This window comes from Brienomyrus brachyistius, chromosome 25 (assembly GCF_023856365.1).
Source record: "Brienomyrus brachyistius isolate T26 chromosome 25, BBRACH_0.4, whole genome shotgun sequence".
NCBI lineage: Eukaryota > Metazoa > Chordata > Actinopteri > Osteoglossiformes > Mormyridae > Brienomyrus > Brienomyrus brachyistius.
The window spans coordinates 3,193,127-3,211,031 of record NC_064557.1 but is presented as its reverse complement, the minus strand read 5'-3'; the positions used below and the strand labels follow the sequence as shown (position 1 = coordinate 3,211,031).

Here is a 17,905-nt window from a genome sequence, read left to right as displayed (position 1 = left end):
ATCATTACAGATCGCTAAACATCTCGGTTTGCTTAATCCTGAATATGAATGAAAATTTCGTCGCTCCTGCTGCCTCGCTTTGCTCTCTGGGCAACACAGCCGTGCCTTCTGCATTGCATTCTGGGATTGGAGTCATGGGCACTACCAGGGAAGCGTGGCTGATGTTTCCTTGTGGCTTGGCCAGATGGCTCTTATCTAGGTTTGTCTGAGAATAACTCAGATCTCCACACAACGAGCTGGAGATGCTTTCTGGCGCTGAGAGAGCACCGTGTTCATCACGGCATACCGGCATATGGTGAGGATCTTCTCAGGTGTCTTCCGGCTTCTGTTCCATCATTCAATCCTCACACATAGGCATGACAATAAGGACCTCAAAGACATTGCATGGGGCAGTTTGGTGTTTTTCCATGCTCCCTTCAAAATGCTGCGCTCATTTGCAACTCTGTGAAACGCAGACGTTGCCAGACTGAGGGCATGCAGCCCAGGCTATTTTAGGATATGGACAATTTCTTGTTTAGCAGTTTCATACAAAGGCTTCCTTCTATAACACCAAGAGGAATAATTGCCCGCAATTGCAATAAGTAGAATAAATGGCGTATTTAAAATTGCATATGCATTCCATGTTTTGTTTATTGGGTGAAAAAGTCAAATAATTGTTACGTGACTTCTACAGCAATTATTTCCACTAGCAGGACACGTTGTCTTGTGATCTTGATGAATCACTTTTCTTACTTTCGGTTAAATTCATTAAGCGTTTGGTCTTTTTTTCCACGGCAGACTGAAGACTGAAGCGGCTCATCCCCAGGTCACACAGGCATACTCAAACTTTGAGCAGCTTATTTTTTTCCAAAGGCATTCCTTCTGCTTTTTCTAGAAATTTGATGACAGCGATTTTTTTTTTTTTTTGTGGAAGTCACTATTCAGCTGAGGCATAGTTTAAGGGATTGTTTTAATATCTGCCACCGTAGATGCGAGTTGACGGGTAGAATTTGGTGCCGTAATTCTCCTCCCAGACATCTCAGAAATAAAAGGAATTGCTGCCTATTTATAGCGCATACATCACAATAATTACTGAAGTGCTTAACCACAAAAGACGTTTGCCCTTAGATTTCAGAGCCTTTTTTAGTGCATCATGTCAATTCTGCAAGCCGAGGTGATGCATCGGTAACGTAATTACCTTTCAACTGCATATTTCCATATTTATTGTTGTTCTTCATTTATTTTAGATGCAGGGATTGCGGTAGAAGTATTTAGAAGTATTGATGAGATATTATGTACTGCCTTAAATAGCATTGGATATAACTTAGATGGTTGGTGATTTATAGTGATTGAGAATTAATACTACAATTGCTTGTTATGAATTCACACTTAAAAACACACACACACACACACACACACACACACACACACAGGTTTGAAATTTTGTCTTTGTGGGGACTCTCCATTCATTTCTATGGGAAAAACTCTAATCCCAACAATGACAGCCTTAACCCCTACCCAGCCCTAACCTTAACCACAAGTAATCAAAGAAAATATACGACTTCTGGCATTTTTAGTTTTCTGATTGTATTCATGGATTTTTTTTATGGAATCAAATCTCCACAAGCAAAATACTGTCAGGTTTTTATCACATTATGGGGACATCTCATCCCCACGACGTGATCTATAAACGACCACACACGCACGCATTAACCCTCTTTTTGTTTTAAAACTGATCGCCGGTAGTAATTCAGTAATTCACTGCGGCACATTAGCGATTAGCACAGGCCTACAACTTGAGATGGACAACTAGATGGTGCCTTGGTTATTTCTGCCACTGGCTCTTGGACCGGTAGAGGGTTTTGCGATCTTATTAGTGGCTGCTTCATGCTGATTAATTGATGGCCCTCGCTTTTACCTGGGGGGTGACACCAGATGCTCTCAGAAGAAGCGCAGATTCCTGTCACTGTGCTCTTAGGCTGGAGCCCAGAATGAGCAGATGAGAGAAATTAAAATAGAAACGTCACAGGATGCTAACCCGGACATTTCTCCCTTGGTTTCATTTGTTTCTATCAACCGAATTCTGTTCTGAGGCATCGACGACGTTGAAGCATAATGCTATAACAATAGAAGTCATTGCCTCAATTTGGGGTGTTTTTCTTGGCAAGGACTCCTGGCAGAAACCGTCGTCAATGAACCATTGTCCGATTGTTGTGCTTTGTCCAGAATCCTCCATATCTGTGACACTGCACTATTAATAATATCATACATTTAAATAATTTGGCAAAAGTTATTCGCGAAATAAAAGTGCATTAGTGTTAAAGGTCCATGTTTCGTCCTGTTGCTGAGGGGATACATAAAAATAAATTAGCATTAAATTCAGTACTAACTTTTATTAGGGTTTACTGTAGCTTGGTTATTCTGTGGATCTAGTTTGCTCTTGTTGTCCATCTGGGGATCATTCAAAGTATCGAGCAAGTATTTCACTCTATACTGGGTCGTCTTAGTCAACATTTCAGTCAATACTTCTAAACATTTAGCTGTTCTCGGTAATCACCGGCGTGTGAGTAACTTACATTCCAACAGGATCTGCTATCATCACCCTTGAAACTTAATATAGATTTTAAGGAATACCTTTGTGTCACTGTGCTCACGTTACACAAAAGGCACCGCTGCGGAAAACCAAATCACACGCTTAAACTCTCCTGACGCACACCAAAATAGAACTGGCCAACATAGTAATTGGGTCCACAGTGACTTCCCAGATTTAAGTGGTCTGTGAGCTAAGCAAGTCAATATCAGTTGAGTTGCGGAGAATCCAGCCTTTTCTGTCCCACGTTGTCTTTGAGGATCAGGGGTGACTTCCCCGAGTCGTTGTGTCAAGCGATAAAATCACATCTCCACAACCATCCATGACTGGACTCTCCTTGAGTACAACATCGCCTCATATCATCAAAGCATATACTTATACTCAGGTTTAAAAATTATGGGCATTAAATTAAGATAATTTGTGAAGTCAGTAATCTTCTCTTATAATAACCTTAAAGTCACATCAGTGAACGTTCAGGATAACCAAGAAATGAAACAACAAATATATCGGTGATGAACGTGAAGCTGTAAGATGCTGCTTAGCATACATGGTGTTTGTTGTAAACAATGGAATTGCAAAGGAATGCGATGGGCTTTGTTCTCCATAATTTTAAAATATTTTCCCCTCTTCCTGCCCCCCTTCCTTTTCCCGTCAAGAAGCGAAAGTCTTTTGAATTCTCGATAATGATTTCCTGAACGTGATGTTTCTTTAAAACCTGAAATAAGACTCGTGACTTGAATGGTTTTCTTTTCTGACACAGATTAATTGCCCGTTTTCCCCGTCTGTTAAATGGGGTTTAAATACCATTTTCTGCATATATTTCTTCAAATAATTTGTTACTCCGCATTGCAGTGTATGGAGTTTAACGTTTCTGTGCTGTGTCACTGCAATCCTCCGCTGGACATGCCTCCTGTCTGGGGTCTCCCCGGCCTTCTGCCCTTTGCCTCCAGGCATAGATGCTATGCTCTTTGAAAAACAAAACCGGGTGAAAAGTAGCTCACTTAGCAGAGAGTGAGCTTAGCTTCTTACTGGTGCTTTTTACTGGACTCATGTGGGACACTTCCGTGAGAGCTGGTCCCAGCTGTGTTGGAGCCTGCGAGAGACTGCCTGAACCTTTCCTACCCCATACAGTGTGGCTCCACGAGGACCCCTAGCTGCAGAAACATAGAATGGGCTTCAGGGCTGCGTACAGAGCGCTGGAGGACATCTCAGTGGCAGGGTGATGTCAGTCACCCATTAAAATGTGTGGGAAGTGAGCTAGTAGTGGAGCATAGTAGAGCTCACCAAACATTTAAGGCCACAGCAGGTAAGGAAGGGTGCGAGAGTGAGCACAGGAACCCAGAGCTGAAGTCAAGGAGGTACTCAGGAGCTCAAAATGGAGCCGCTGCTCCTCCGCATGGAAAGGAGCCAGTTGAGGTGGTTCAAGCATCTATCTCAGATGCCTCCTGGACGGCCCCCTGGGGAGGTGTTTCGGGTATGTCTACCTGGGAGGAGACCCTGGGGCAGACTCAGGACACACTAGGGAGATTATATCTCTCGGCTGGCCTGGGAACACCTTGGTATTCCCCTGGAGGAGGTGGCTGGTGAAAGGGAGGTCTGGGCATCCCTGCTCAGACTGCTGTCCCTGTGACCCGACTGCAGATAAGCGACAAAGAATGGATGGATGGATGGATGGACCAGTACATCAGTCCAACAGGAATCATTAATCATAAATTAAACACCAATAAACAGCAGTGAAGGAAATTGTAAACAATTGCTAAATCTCGAAAGGCTTTTTATCCAATAACATAGGACTTAATTAATGAACTGATGGTATGTGTTTTCTTTGTTTTGTATGACATATTGGCATACTTGTCATACCAATTTTGCTTCAGTGTTCAAGTCTTATTACTGAGAAAATGATTTTTGCATTTTTCGCTTTCTATATCCCGTAAATACTGCATTCAAATGCCAGTTGGGGTCATTCACAGTAAAATATTTCATCAGGTGTAGTAATGATAATCGACTGGATACAAAGAAAAACAGCCCATGATTATGTACGAAATAATCTTTTTCACACTACATTTTTTTATTTTACCTATGAGGACAGGGACAAAATTCCCACACCAATAACTTTCTTGGTTGAATTTGATATTTGTTTTGGTGACTAAATAAAACAAGTCTTGGCAGGTGACATATTTACGTGAGAAATACTGCAGTTTATTGAGTAATAACGGAATAGCGGATAATCAGTGAAATTTGATGTGCTCCTGGGTAATTCATCACAGTTTATCTGTTTACTGGTGGCCGCTTTCGTACGGAATATTCTGTTCAGGACTGAAGCTGAGCCAAAACTGCGATCAAGGTGCTGGCTTGCAGAAATGTAGCTAATCGTTTATTCTGCGGTTGGCGCCTACGAGTTTGTAAACAAAGCGCATATTTGTCAGCACACGTTAAATGTGTGCAAGAGTTCTCCATATAAGGACAGACGTCAGTGGGCAAAGTGATAGCTATTGCAATTCGAAGGGAAAACTTAAAGTTCTGCCACCAAATATAGCTCATGGTCCCACGAAAAAAGTCAAACTCGAGTGCAAAACGGATCTCAGCAGCACTTTTTATGCAGAGCTGGTGGTATCAGCACTAAGTTTTGACTTTCTTATGGGCCATAATTGGAGGCTGTATTCAGGCATCTGTACCAGATATGTTCATACTGTGGGATTGTAATGATAATAATGACACCTTATTGATCCCTGTGGGTAAATTCTCTTTTCGCTCTTTCCCATCTTGCTCTCCGTGACACACATGCACACACGTAGGTGAAAGCAAGCTGGGCAATGAAGGGCAGCAGTGCCCACAGAGCTGGGTGTCTTGGGCCTTGCTGAAGAGCCCCCAGGCATGTGACTGTTCTGCCAAGGCCGGGCTCAAACTGGCCTCATGGGAGTTTTACTTACACAAAAATGTTCTGAGGGCAGAACGAAAAATAATTGGTTCAGGGAGATAACCAACCAATCAGCTTGTGGAGGAGGCGAGTCTAAGCAAGTAGAGGAGGCGGGGCCAAGACATCTGATTGGTGGGCTCCGCCTCCTCTACTTGCTCAGACCCACCTCTTATACAATCTGATTGGTTATCTCTGAACCAATCATTTTTTATTCTGCCCTTAGAACATTTTTGATCTTTCTGATCACAGGCTAAGCTCCCTGAGCCCCAAGCTGCCCCCTTCATATGTATTAGATGGAAACCGGCGTCTCACTACATGATGGGATAAAACTCCACACTGTACAAGCATATGTACTCCTCTCCAAATATATGCAATGGAAATGAAATATAGATATTGGTGTAACATTGGGCTTAGATCCAGCCACCTATCTTCCCAAGCTGCCTATTTCGGTCCTGGTGTGCCTGGCTCAGATCCCTGACAACGGAAAGCACCCGCTGGACGGGGTGCCGGTGCGTCACAAGGCACACACTTTGGGGCACCTTAGACGTGCCAGTCTGCCTAACTGGGTGCTTTTGGACCGTGGGAGAGATGCGGAGAACCTGGAGGAGAGCCGTAGCACACGGGAAGAATATGTGATCTCCGAACAAACGCCCGGTCAGGCTGCCCCTCCAGAGAAGCATGAATCATCAGCTATTTATGACTGTAATTTAATAATCCCCGCCCTTCACACCATGTGACTGGTGTCACACCACTCAGCGTCTGTATCTGTTAATGAAGGAGGGGCACTTCAAGCATGTTTAGAAACTTACATGTTCCTGCAAGCAGAATCAGGCATATAATTAGAATGTGACCGTATGTGTCTCTGTGGTCGTGCTGAATGTGATGAGCGCTAATTTGCAGCTTCTCAAACTGACTTTAACAGTCTTATTTCTGTTTGTCACCCATCCCCTCCCCTCAGACACACACACACACATCCAGCTCTGGCATCGAGAGCAAGTACAGGAATTGCTCTGATAGGCTATACCTTTGGAACTGAGTACCTGAGAATCCATAATTCATTTCGCTTTATCAAATTAATCCCCTTTTCCAATTAAATACAATTACGACTGCTACCCTTTGCATAAGGTCACGTGTGTATTATACCTATAACGTCATAAGGAAAAGAAAACCTTCTGGTATTTAATCAATATTTCCCTTAAAGACCATTATATGATTGTGTCTTAGTCTGGTTTGTGCAGGTCGATTCAATAAAAAGGATCAATTGGAAAGTTAAAACTAATGGTAGTATCAAACTGGAAAGAAAAAGGACAAGAGGATTGTAATTACAACAGCAGCTGGGGCAGGGAACGGTTTCGGAACCAAAGGGAGCGTTTTAATGAAATGCAGAATTAGTGTGGATTGATTTTCCTGAGCCTCTTGCTGTTCCCTGCCGTCTCCCTCGACATGAGCCGGACGGAGAGCGGAGTACGCACCGCAGAAGATCACGTTATTTCCTCGTAAAGCTTTCGCTCTCAGCTCGCGTGTTTAATAAACGCAGACCATTGTAAATTGGCTACCTTTTAGGTTTGTATGCATATAAATGCAACATTTAGCTGAAAAAAAAACGATCAGCATGTTCATGTTCGCAGTGAGGGAACGATGATGTCTTTTGTTTCTACTTTTAAAACATCCAACTTAGTCTTCGTTCTTCCTTTATAATTAATAGATCTGTTAGCTGTATACAGTATAGACTAGGGCCCACCGAGGATAGAGGAAACAGAGGAAGGATACCCCACTGAGATAAGTGTCCCTATGGCTTATCCCATTACAAGATCTCAGTGTGACCTGCTACAGACACACACAAAAAAATCGATGGCCGTCGTTCTTTCCTGGGCTGAGGCGGAAGCTCATTTGTGCAGTGCCAGATGTTAGCGGGTCGGCTAGTAGCGAGCGGCTCGCATTGTGTTTGCACGGAAGATCCGGATTGGCCCGCGTTCTGGTTACACGTCTGTGCGCTTAGCCTCCCGCTACGTAATGAAGGTGTGCTTTTGTCCAGGAGCCCACACAACCCAGCGGGAGCTGGGGAACTCGGAGCACGTCCGGTGTTTGTAACGGGATGCTGGGACGCGCGCGATCAGAGAGCACTGTGCTCCAGTGCATAAGCGGCAGGGATTATGACTGTGGGACAAAGATTACAACAGCAGAGGTGAGAGACCCATCCTGGCTGGCCAGGATGCTGCTCTGTACCTTGAGCAAGATATTTAACCTGAATCCACTTCAATGAGCTTCCCAGCTGAATTAATGAATAGGTAAAATATATAGGCTTGCAGTATATGCATATATTAAATCCTCTGATAAAAATGTACTTACTACAAAACTGCAAAAATGCACACGTCCCAGTTATTCCCCATGACAGACAGGCCTGTCGCACTTAATCCCAGAGCCCGGGACAAAATTACTTTGATCGGGCTCCCATGACGCTCAACCCCTCCCACCTGAGGCCTCTCCTAGACCCCCGCCACCCCCCCCGTCGTCCCCCTGAGACGGTGGATGTGACACCAAGTCATACATTCAGCGGAATAACGGAATGCTAGAAAAAGCGCTTGTGCGTCACTCGATGCCGGGTTAGACATAGAAGAGAGAATCACGCCCTTTCATTCAGTAATCGAGCATTAGTGACGGCTACAGGCCCTCTGCGCTCTTTTTGTGCTCAATGGGAAGGCGGTCACAGTGGACCGAGGAAGACTGGTCTGCTTCTGGACTGAGATCCTTCAAAGCGACATCTGTGGGTTTCATTTGAAGCAGCATCTTTCACATCCGGTTACATCAGTGGGCTTTAAGTGTGAACTAGCCCAGTACTATGTTACCGTTAAGGCATTCTAGGGTAAACTCGCTACTGTATTCTTTTTTTGGATTGTTACCCTGTTACATGACTCGGGTCCACATGACTTCAGTCCACATGACTCCGGTCCAGGTACATGTCATGGATGGAACGGCACGTCTTTCCATGGAGCTGTCCGGCACATAGCAGAACTCCTGCTTCTTTCTGGGTTGAAACCATCGCAGATACCCAAGCACTGAAAACCGCTGGTATTCCTCAGTTTTGGCTGCATGTGAACCATGTGAATGTGTGGCTTCTCTTAATTGCTTCTGAGTGTTTTTTTTAGCACCTGAGTAGTGTGTTCTCGTCAAACTCTGGTGTTATTTTTTAATCAAGAGGTTTTATATATAGCACTGTTGCCTCACACCTCTGGGACCCGGGTTCGAGTCTCCGCCTGGGTTACATGTGTGTGGAGTTTGCATGTTCTCCCCATGTCGTCGTGGGCTTTCCTCCGGGTACTCCGGTTTCCCCCCACAGCCCAAAGACATGCTGAGGCTAATTGGACTGCATTATGCATTTATTTTATTTTTCTTGACTTATCTGATCCAACAATGACACCAAATTAGTGTTTAGTTATTAATGTCAGACTTTCTGGCACAGAGTACGGCTGTGTTCCTAAAAAAAGAAGAGATGCAGAAGAACTAATTAAGTGGTAATGTTATATTTCACCCATCAGCACTTGCTTCCTGTAACGGGCACACAGTCGCTGCTTTGCTGTGATTTTACAAACCCTCTGCGATAACTGGAATGGCCAGAAGCTGAAGGTCCCCTCGCATCAGAGTTGTTTCGCATGGCGTCTTCAACACAACAAGCCCGAGATATCATTCATCTAGCTTTTCTCCGCGATTTTATGTGGTCTGAGATGAAATACATCACTGCTTGGTGGACTGTATGGCGGCCGCCGGGCCTTTTGTGCTAAGGAGAATTACCCACCTATTGTGCCCTCTGTTATTGGGAGGGGATTTCATCACTTTTTCTTTGGAGGGTTTGATAGCCTCTCATAGATCGTGACGGATGGACGCTTTAATGGATTTCCTTCCTTTTGTGTTAATTTAATGTTGTGAACCTGTTTAAAGTTTGTCTGTATACGACGCGACATTTTCATCTTGTTTTGCTCATATCCACATAACCCCCCCGCGTCCCTCACAATTGTATTGTGTTACATTATTCAGTCAACCATTGTGGAATATAAGTTCCTTTCTGGTAGAAACCCCCACCCCCCGCCCCACTACCAGCTGGTTTTGGATTCTAAACCCCAGTGCGCAGGCTGCTCTCTTAATTAAAATGAGCATCATATTATTATTTGCATTCTGGATTGATGTTAAATATAGCTATTAATTCATCTTATTAATATATTTAGTTTGTAAAAAAAAAAATAAGAAAAAAAATGTAGAGAGATAGTATGTAATATAAAAATATCTTGCATATTAATACATATAGCGTGTGTGCGGAGGTTTTCCACCACGTACCATCTTCCTCTCGAAGAGTGGAGAGCCAAATCACAGATTTTTGAAAAGGAATCTCAGCAATATATGGTACTTTATTTGTGTCAGTGCAGCACATTTCAGGTCTATTAAAAGATTTGGCGTGCTTGTTTTATTCTGCTTTTTTTCCTTGAACATACTTTTTGACAGCATCTGTTTATTTTTTCTTGGGTACAGCCTTTGTGTACATTTTGCGCACTTGTGTAACTCTGGGAAATGGACATTGAAATTGGGCCTGACATCCTGAAAGGTGAGTGTCCCATGGATGTCTCTTGGTCCTCGATGGGTATATATACCCCTGGCTTTGTATACGGGGCAGGGAAGTGGGACTGACCCAAGAGCCACTCAGGATTACCGTCCAGATAAGCCACAGTCCAGGCCTTGACAGTGCAGTAAGCATCCGGAAATGACCGGGGACTTAGACAGGCATGCAAATGATTTCATATAAATAAGTCTCCTGTATAGACAGCTGCTGTTTTGACACAAATTAGGAATAGGGGGTCCTTTGTGGGTTTGTTTGTTTCCAGTCCTAAAAAAACTGCATCCATAGCCTTTTTTCGAAAATGTGCTACAAAGCAACATATATTTTGCTTATTAGGCTGTTTTGCTCCTGCTAGAATGCCTCCCCGAAAGCCAAATGTGTATATTAGCATAGCATTATATTAAAATACCTGTAGTATATCACCGGTGAATGGTGCTGATTGGCAGCGTACACAGTGAGCTGGGGTGACTTCAGAAAGGATCCCGGGGCACTGGGGGATGTGGCCGGTAGCCAAGCAGAGCCAAAGGTACTGGATCCTGGGGCATGGGGGGATGTGGCCGGTAGCAGAGCAGAGCTCAAGGTACTGGATCCTGGGGCATGGGGGGATGTGGCCGGTAGCGGAGCAGAGCCCAAGGTACTGGATCCCGGGGCACTGGGGGATGTGGCCGGTAGCGGAGCAGAGCCAGAGGTAATGGATCCTGGGGCACTGGAGGATGTGGCTAGTAGCGGAGCAGAGCCAGAGGTACTGGATCCTGGGGCATAGGGGGATGTGGCCCGGTAGCACAGCAGAGCTTGGGGTACTGGATCCTGGAGCACTGGAGGATGTGGCCAGTAGCGGAGCAGAGCCAGAGGTACTGGATCCTGGAGCACCGGGGGATGTGGCCGGTAGCGGAGCAGAGCTTGGGGTACTGTTGTCCCCCAGTCGCACGCCACATTTTATGTCTTTAAAGTGACAGGACACATACCCAATCCGGCTTGCCAGGGGTGTTGCCAGGACTACATTGGATTTATTCCCACTTTTAAAGGCATCAGAGTGCGTGCATGTGTGTGGTTGTGTAAGTTTGTGTGTCTGAGGTGTTTGTATGGGTTATGTATATATTACATTGTGGGTATAAAATGTAATGCCCCCACAATGTGATAAAAAAAAACCTGTCGTTTGAACATAGTGAGACCATTTTTTCGGTCCCGACAAGGAGAAATTCAATTTTATAAAAATCTGTGACTGCAGTCAAAAAACTAAAAAAGTCTTCTATTTCATTTGGTTATTTACGATAAGGTTAGGGCTGGGTAGGGGTTAAGGTCGTCATGTTGGGATTAGAGTTTTCTCCAGAGAAATGGTATTCAGGGTGCCCCCCTTATCTGTGTTCTGTCTCCAGGCTCCGCCCCCTGCCACCCTGTATAATCATCAAAAGTGTAAAAAGTAAGTAAAAGGGTTATAATGAAATTCAGGCCTACAGTAACTGCTGTCCTGAAATGTCACATGATGAAATTATCTTGTGAGTAATGGCGACCCCCCCCCCCCCCCCCCCCCCCCCCCCCAAAATCATTCTGTCTAAACGCCATGCAAGAAATAAATGCTTATAATATTCTGGCTGTTATGATAATCAGAGGCATATTTTATGAGGGAGGAAAAAAGTTTTTCTTTTTATAAAAGAAATTAGGACAGCACTTTACAATTCAGAAAGGAGAAAATGGGACACACTGAGTCAGTGAAGAGCCTTTGTTAAAATATACAGCAGGTGAGTGTCCGTTTCAAAGGGCGAAATGCGGCACGTTCACCCGGCCCTGTGCCTCCTTGTCACACCGAGCTGTTTGCCCACTTTGTTGATTCCACCACATAATTTATTTACAGACTGCTCAGCACAGTAGCTCGGGCTTACGTTGCTTGTGTTTACCCCAGCCGCTATGAATTTTGTTAGCTATCTGGCCTCATGCTCGCCATGCGGTACCGTAGCGCGGTACCGCGGTACTCGCCGGCTCGCCCGAAGTGTGCTCTGTTTCAGAGTGACTTAAGAGCACGATTTATATATTTACTCATTGTTTTCCTGATCTTGAAAAAAAAAATCTAGAAATATATGTGCGATTGCTCTGTGTGCTTCGTGTCTCGCTGGTGAACGTTCCGAGTTTAAAGCAGCTGCCAGTTCTCGTCAGTGGGAGGGTTTGTCCTTCATGCCGTCGAAGGTTACAGACGGAAAAGGCTGAGTGACTGTACGGGAGGCTGCCGGGTCGCCCTTGATCTCACCGGGCGGGGTTTCCCTGTAACTGGGCGACGGAGTGGACGGCACTCGCCCGGCTTGCCCCGGGTTCGAGCCCCTGTTCCCGTGGAAACGAGGCAGGCCTCGGCGGAGCTCCAGCACACCCTAAGCAACGTCGCTACCCCCCTCCCACTCGCACACACACCTAGCGCACTTCTGCTGCCATGATTATTAGACCTGGAGCACTTCCACGGAGGGGAGGGGGTGGGTTTCTCTACTGTACGGCTTGACACGCTGCCAGCTTTTTGGACACCCTCACCCACGCCTGTTTGCTTTGGATAAGTGGGCAGCGCCAGGATTTGACATTCATCTGTCCTCGCTCCGTGCTAAAGCCTGCATTTTTTTTTTATTATTTCTTTATCGTCGCGTTATTTTTATACACACCTGTACGGTCCCCATCCTGATCCCACCAAGACTGCCTGCGTGCGGGAGATATTTGTGTGCCCCCCCCACCCCCCTGGTTTCTGCTGTTGGGGTCCCGAACAGCATCTCGTTCTCATTATGTCACCTCCAAGAAGAACAAGGGGAAGATTCAGCATATGAAAGACTCTAAAGCAAAGCGTTGTGCGTTAAATAATCCATCCTTAGAGAAAAAGTTTGACATACTTAATATTTTATTGTGAATGAATTTGCAGGGAATATCGGAAGCAGCTTTTTATTTTAATCGGGCACTCAGTCTGGTCACCCTCTGACGGTGCATGTTGGGCCTGTTGCCCCATGAAAATAGACTTTTCCTGATAGCGGGCTGTGCTGTTTACACATTAATGGCGCCGTTTTCATCCTCTGAATAGCGCTGCGGATTAATGCTACCAGATTCACGGTGGGTGGAAAAGCACCAGACCTTCTTTTGTTCTGCCCTTTTCGGATTCGTTTGGCAAAATCTTATTCTGTCGTTTGAAAGATGAACGTGACGTGCTGCTTTTCCATCGGCCTCATTTTCTGTTTGTACATCCCGCATTACTACAGAGTCCGTCAGACGGCACTTGACTTCATAGATAGCTCTCGTGTGTGGGAGTCTACAGAAGGATATTTGAAGATGCCTCCTCAGATGCAGCAAGCGCCTCAAGGATCTTAGCTTCACGCCTTTCTGATATCCGTCTTCTGGAGGACACCGGTCTCCATCCGTGGCCCGGTCTCTACATGCTGATCAGAACGTGCAAAACGGGGCCTGCAGCCTCACCCACCTCCTGAGCAAAGGCGGATCTGTCTGACCTTATTTCCGAAAGTGGGCCAGGAATGCGATGATCCTTTTTAATGACGGGGGATGCTCGATCATCGTGCCCCCCCCCCCACCCCCACCTCGCAGATAATGGGCCAGGATTGCAGGTGTTTCCTGGCTCGCGTTTCGACCGCGTGATTCTCCGAACTCCCGCCGACTGTGTGAATCGTTAAATGCGGTTTCTCACATCGACGGCGTGAAAGCACGAGATTTCACGGCCGAATCTGAGACTTCTCATCTTTATTTATTTTTCCTCAGACTCGTCTGAGCATTATAAAGGATTTATCTAAAGTGGGAAATGGTGTTGATATACCTGTTAGCAATTTTTTTCTGAGTGGAGTTTTTTTTTTCTGTTTTAAACACCATGTACTAATATAGCAAAGGGAAATAATGTGGAACACAGCACCTTCTAAACTAAAGATGCACGCCCTGCGCCGACTGAGGCATTGTGGGTATTCACAGCTAAACACAAGACAGAGATGAGCATCAGCAACTTGTAGTGAAACACATGCTAAGCAGAAGTGATTTTTAAAGGACCAGTCAGTCACTGTGGCGACAACACAAGCGGTTACAGGATCTTTCACCCCCACAGAGCAGATTGAGAAAGATGGGGCATGATAGTATATAATATGACATTTATGGGGAGGGTTATGTACCTTGTGGCCAAATATGGAAAGGTATATGGTCCACCCAAGCTGATCTGTAATAATTCCAGCACCTCCGCTTAATTTTGGATGGTCTTTGGTTAGGATACGCACTTGCACTGTAGTCCCTCTTGCAGCGGAAAGTAGGTCAGGAGAAGGCTGGCATTTGTAGTTTAACAGCGCCCACTAGTGGTTCCTTTTAATACAACGCCGGGAGCACAAACGGGAAAGTGAGTGACGAGGTGGACACAGCTGATTTCGCCTGTCCATGTTTTATTCATTTATCATTATCAATGTGGCCAGAACATGACACCTTTCAGTCTGGACGGCAAGATTTATTGTTTCTCTATTTATTTCTCATTTGTTTGTTTGCTCGCTCGCATGTCTGTTTATTGCCCGTTCCAGAACCTCTTGGATATCTGTAATTTTGTAACGGCAAACATACTGCTAGACTTCTAAGATTGTGATTATTTTATGACATTTGGAAAAAAAACAAAGAAAGAAAGAAACAGCCAAGCTAGTAATGGCTGTTGCATAACTTTTAATGCCTGTCATTTACAGGGCATCTCTTGTTTTGAAACGTTGTTAGATACAAAAAGGGGCAAAACAACAGATGCAAATTATTGCATTCAGCCATATCTGCACATTGCATTAAAGACACGTATGACGGTAATCTGCCGGCGGGATTGTCTTAACGCGCAATCAATGCCTTTCACTGACTGGAAGTGCTGATCGGTTTCTGCTTCCCTGACAGCTCATGGCCAGACTGCTGGGCTCCTTTTGCCCTTAATGCGACTCTTACTTCCCTCCCATGCTAAGGGTGGACTCACCTACCGCAGAGATATGACATGTGGATGATGAAGATCTCGCTGCCCAGTCTATTATGATTCCTGTTGGGGATGGAAAGCGGGGGGAGATGCGATTATAAGGAGGGAAGCAGGATTTTTTTTTTTGCTTGTGTTTATTGGTGGCTGACATTAGTGCCCTATCAGCACTGGCTTTCGTGGGGGGGGGGGGGCGGGTTACGCAGCTTAAATGTCACAGCGATAGTGACGCTGTGCTGTCAGGGACCGTCAAGAGCTTTGTGATTGAGGGGCTGTGTTCTGGGGCGGGATTATCTCGCCCGGCCTGTAGGACTTTGGGATGCGCTCGGCGGCCGAGATTACAAGCTCATGGAGACTGTGTGGATTTGTATATTGTCAAAGGAGATACCGATTATATCCGTACATCCTCCGCTTTTACCCCCATTTGCTACGGTTCTGGTGCAGTTGCGTGATACTTGGAAGGCTCAGATGGAAGTCCGTGTTTCTGACAGATCGGTGTTGTCCGAGGCGTGTCTGTCTCAGAGCTGAGTGAAACCACAGACATTGTCGGGTCATCAGCAGGTCTTCCCTGAAGTGCTCTAACCCACTACAGAAGTCTCAGGGTTCAGCTCTTACGCCTGATCAAGACGTACCTTGAACATTGCAAATCTATAAACAACAGCATCGTTTCTACCAACTTAACCAGGTTACTGGGTAGATTACTAGTTCCATAAACCAGAATTGGCTGTGTTAAACCCGCAGGAGGAAAAGGGACATTCATACGTGTTTCTCATGCGTGAACCAATGCCATCACCCTGTCTACATCGACATATATGTGAAGTGCTCTTTATGAGTGTTGCTAAGACAGAAGCAAGTGAACAGCTCCTCTGTATAAAAGCCTCGAGGTACAAAGTGTCCCTGAATTAACTGCCACTCTGTGTGATTCTCACGTTTCTGCATCCAAACGCATGCCGTCTTTACACCCTGGGAACCGAAAGTACTCCGCTTTGGCGTTAGGTAACGTTTAGCAAGTTTATTTCCACTGCACAAGACTGGCTTGTGTCCAGTCCCCTTCCACGCTGAATGTGATGACAACAGGGACACGTGCTGCAAAAGGTGCCCAGGGACGGCAGACACGTTGTTCGATTAACCTGTACACTCAAGGTTGCTGGGTTTGAGTCCCAGGAAGAAATATGTAGCTCAGTAGATTATTGGGAATTGTGCACAATAATAGCTATGGGATAATAATCAATAACCTCCCTTCCATACCCTTGATAATTATCTCACTTAAGTGGCCAGAATGCTGCTTGTCATGAGATGGTACCCCACGTTCTAACAGAGTCCTGAAAAGCAAATAACACGAATGAATTTTTCGGCGAATTTCCAGTGAGCTTTTCTAAAGGGAGGCTTGTGTACAGACCCCTGGCAGCTCAAACAGCTATTGTTCACAGCCCGCTGAGGAAGATAATGGCAGAGACGTTCGACTGCAAAGCAGATAATGAGCACGACCTTCAGACGTCAATAAGGTGTAGGATTTCGCTCATTGATCTTTTAAGTGCATATTAAAATTAAGTTAAAGTGGATCCAAAAAACTAGTTCCGAGCCAAACGCAGAACGTCTTGTGCCCAATATTACAGTATGTAAGCCTGTAACATTTCATGGGATTAAAGCATGAGGATATTCCACATGCCTGTTTCATGTCCCCTGCACACAGAGCGTGCGGGAGTCGCGATCCGGGGTCAAATCTGGGCCGCCAGTTCACTGTTCCCCACCAACCTAAAGATCAGTAACCTTTTCTGACAAGGTAATAAATACCCGAAAAGGCTACAGAGGCAGATGTGGTACACGGTGGAGCTCTGGTGGTCAAATCCGCTCTGATTACAAACCTGCCTGGTGGCTCTTTCTCTGCAGAGTGTAGCGGAAGGTGCAGGGTGACACCCCGCTCTCAACACGGGGAGCTGATTTAATCATCCGAGATTCACGTTAAGCTCTGCAGCTGCACAACTCACTCTTTCACGCTCAGTATGATGGTTATGTGCATTTTTGTCCTATACAGGATGCAAACTTAACCCACTAGGAAAAGGGAAATGCGGATCTAGTAAAAAATAATCATATTTAAATTACAATAAACAGTGGAGGCATGGAGCCTTGAAAACTGTGGTTTTGCTTGTTTGCTACATGATGTAACCTGTGAGGTTTTTCTCATTACGGTTCTCAGTTTGGGCTCCCTGACTCTTGCTTAATCTCCATTCAGTTTAACACAGACGTTCTCAGTTGTCTGACTGCTCAATACCTCAGGCATGTAAGAAAATCTGTTTATCGTCCATATTTTCCAGAAAGGACTATTTATTTATCTGTTTGCTGCACAGTAATTCTGCAGCAGGCACTGCAAACGCTGTAGGACCGATTTTTACTAATGGTAATTGCTTTGGTCAGGGGACGGCACTTCGCCTTCCAGCAAGGCTCAAGTGGCTGGCATTTTCAAAGTCGTTAAACTGCTAAACAAGCTAATTAGCTGGTGTGGCCTGCGTGTACGGTGAGCGTGCGTTATCTGCTGTCGCCAGATTAGAAACGTAATTTACAGCCCTTCATAAGGTGGCAATCTGCCCAGTTTTGATTCTTTTTCTTAAAGAAAAGGACGTGTTGTGGCAGAATGTAAAGTCTGGTGTTTTAACGAAGTATAGCCTAGTGCTGATATGAAGCAAAAAAAAAAGACAGACAGCAGTGAACTTTATTCATCTTATAAACTCACATAATGTGTAGCATTTTGATGCAATGTTATGCAGAATAATAAACTACGTTAAATTAAAAATGGCATGGAGGTTGCTTGTAAACTGTGTGTGTGTGTGGCTCAGATCTTCTTCCTTTGATGTAAAGTTTTCCTGCAGATAC

At 45.1% G+C, this 17,905-nt stretch overlaps 1 protein-coding gene across 13 annotated transcripts in view; it reads left to right on the top strand.

Moving 5' to 3' along the window:
- Positions 1-17,905, top strand: part of LOC125720343 (receptor-type tyrosine-protein phosphatase delta-like) — a 274,785-nt gene that overhangs the window by 59,681 nt on the left and 197,199 nt on the right. The gene's annotated exons all lie outside the window — the stretch shown is intronic.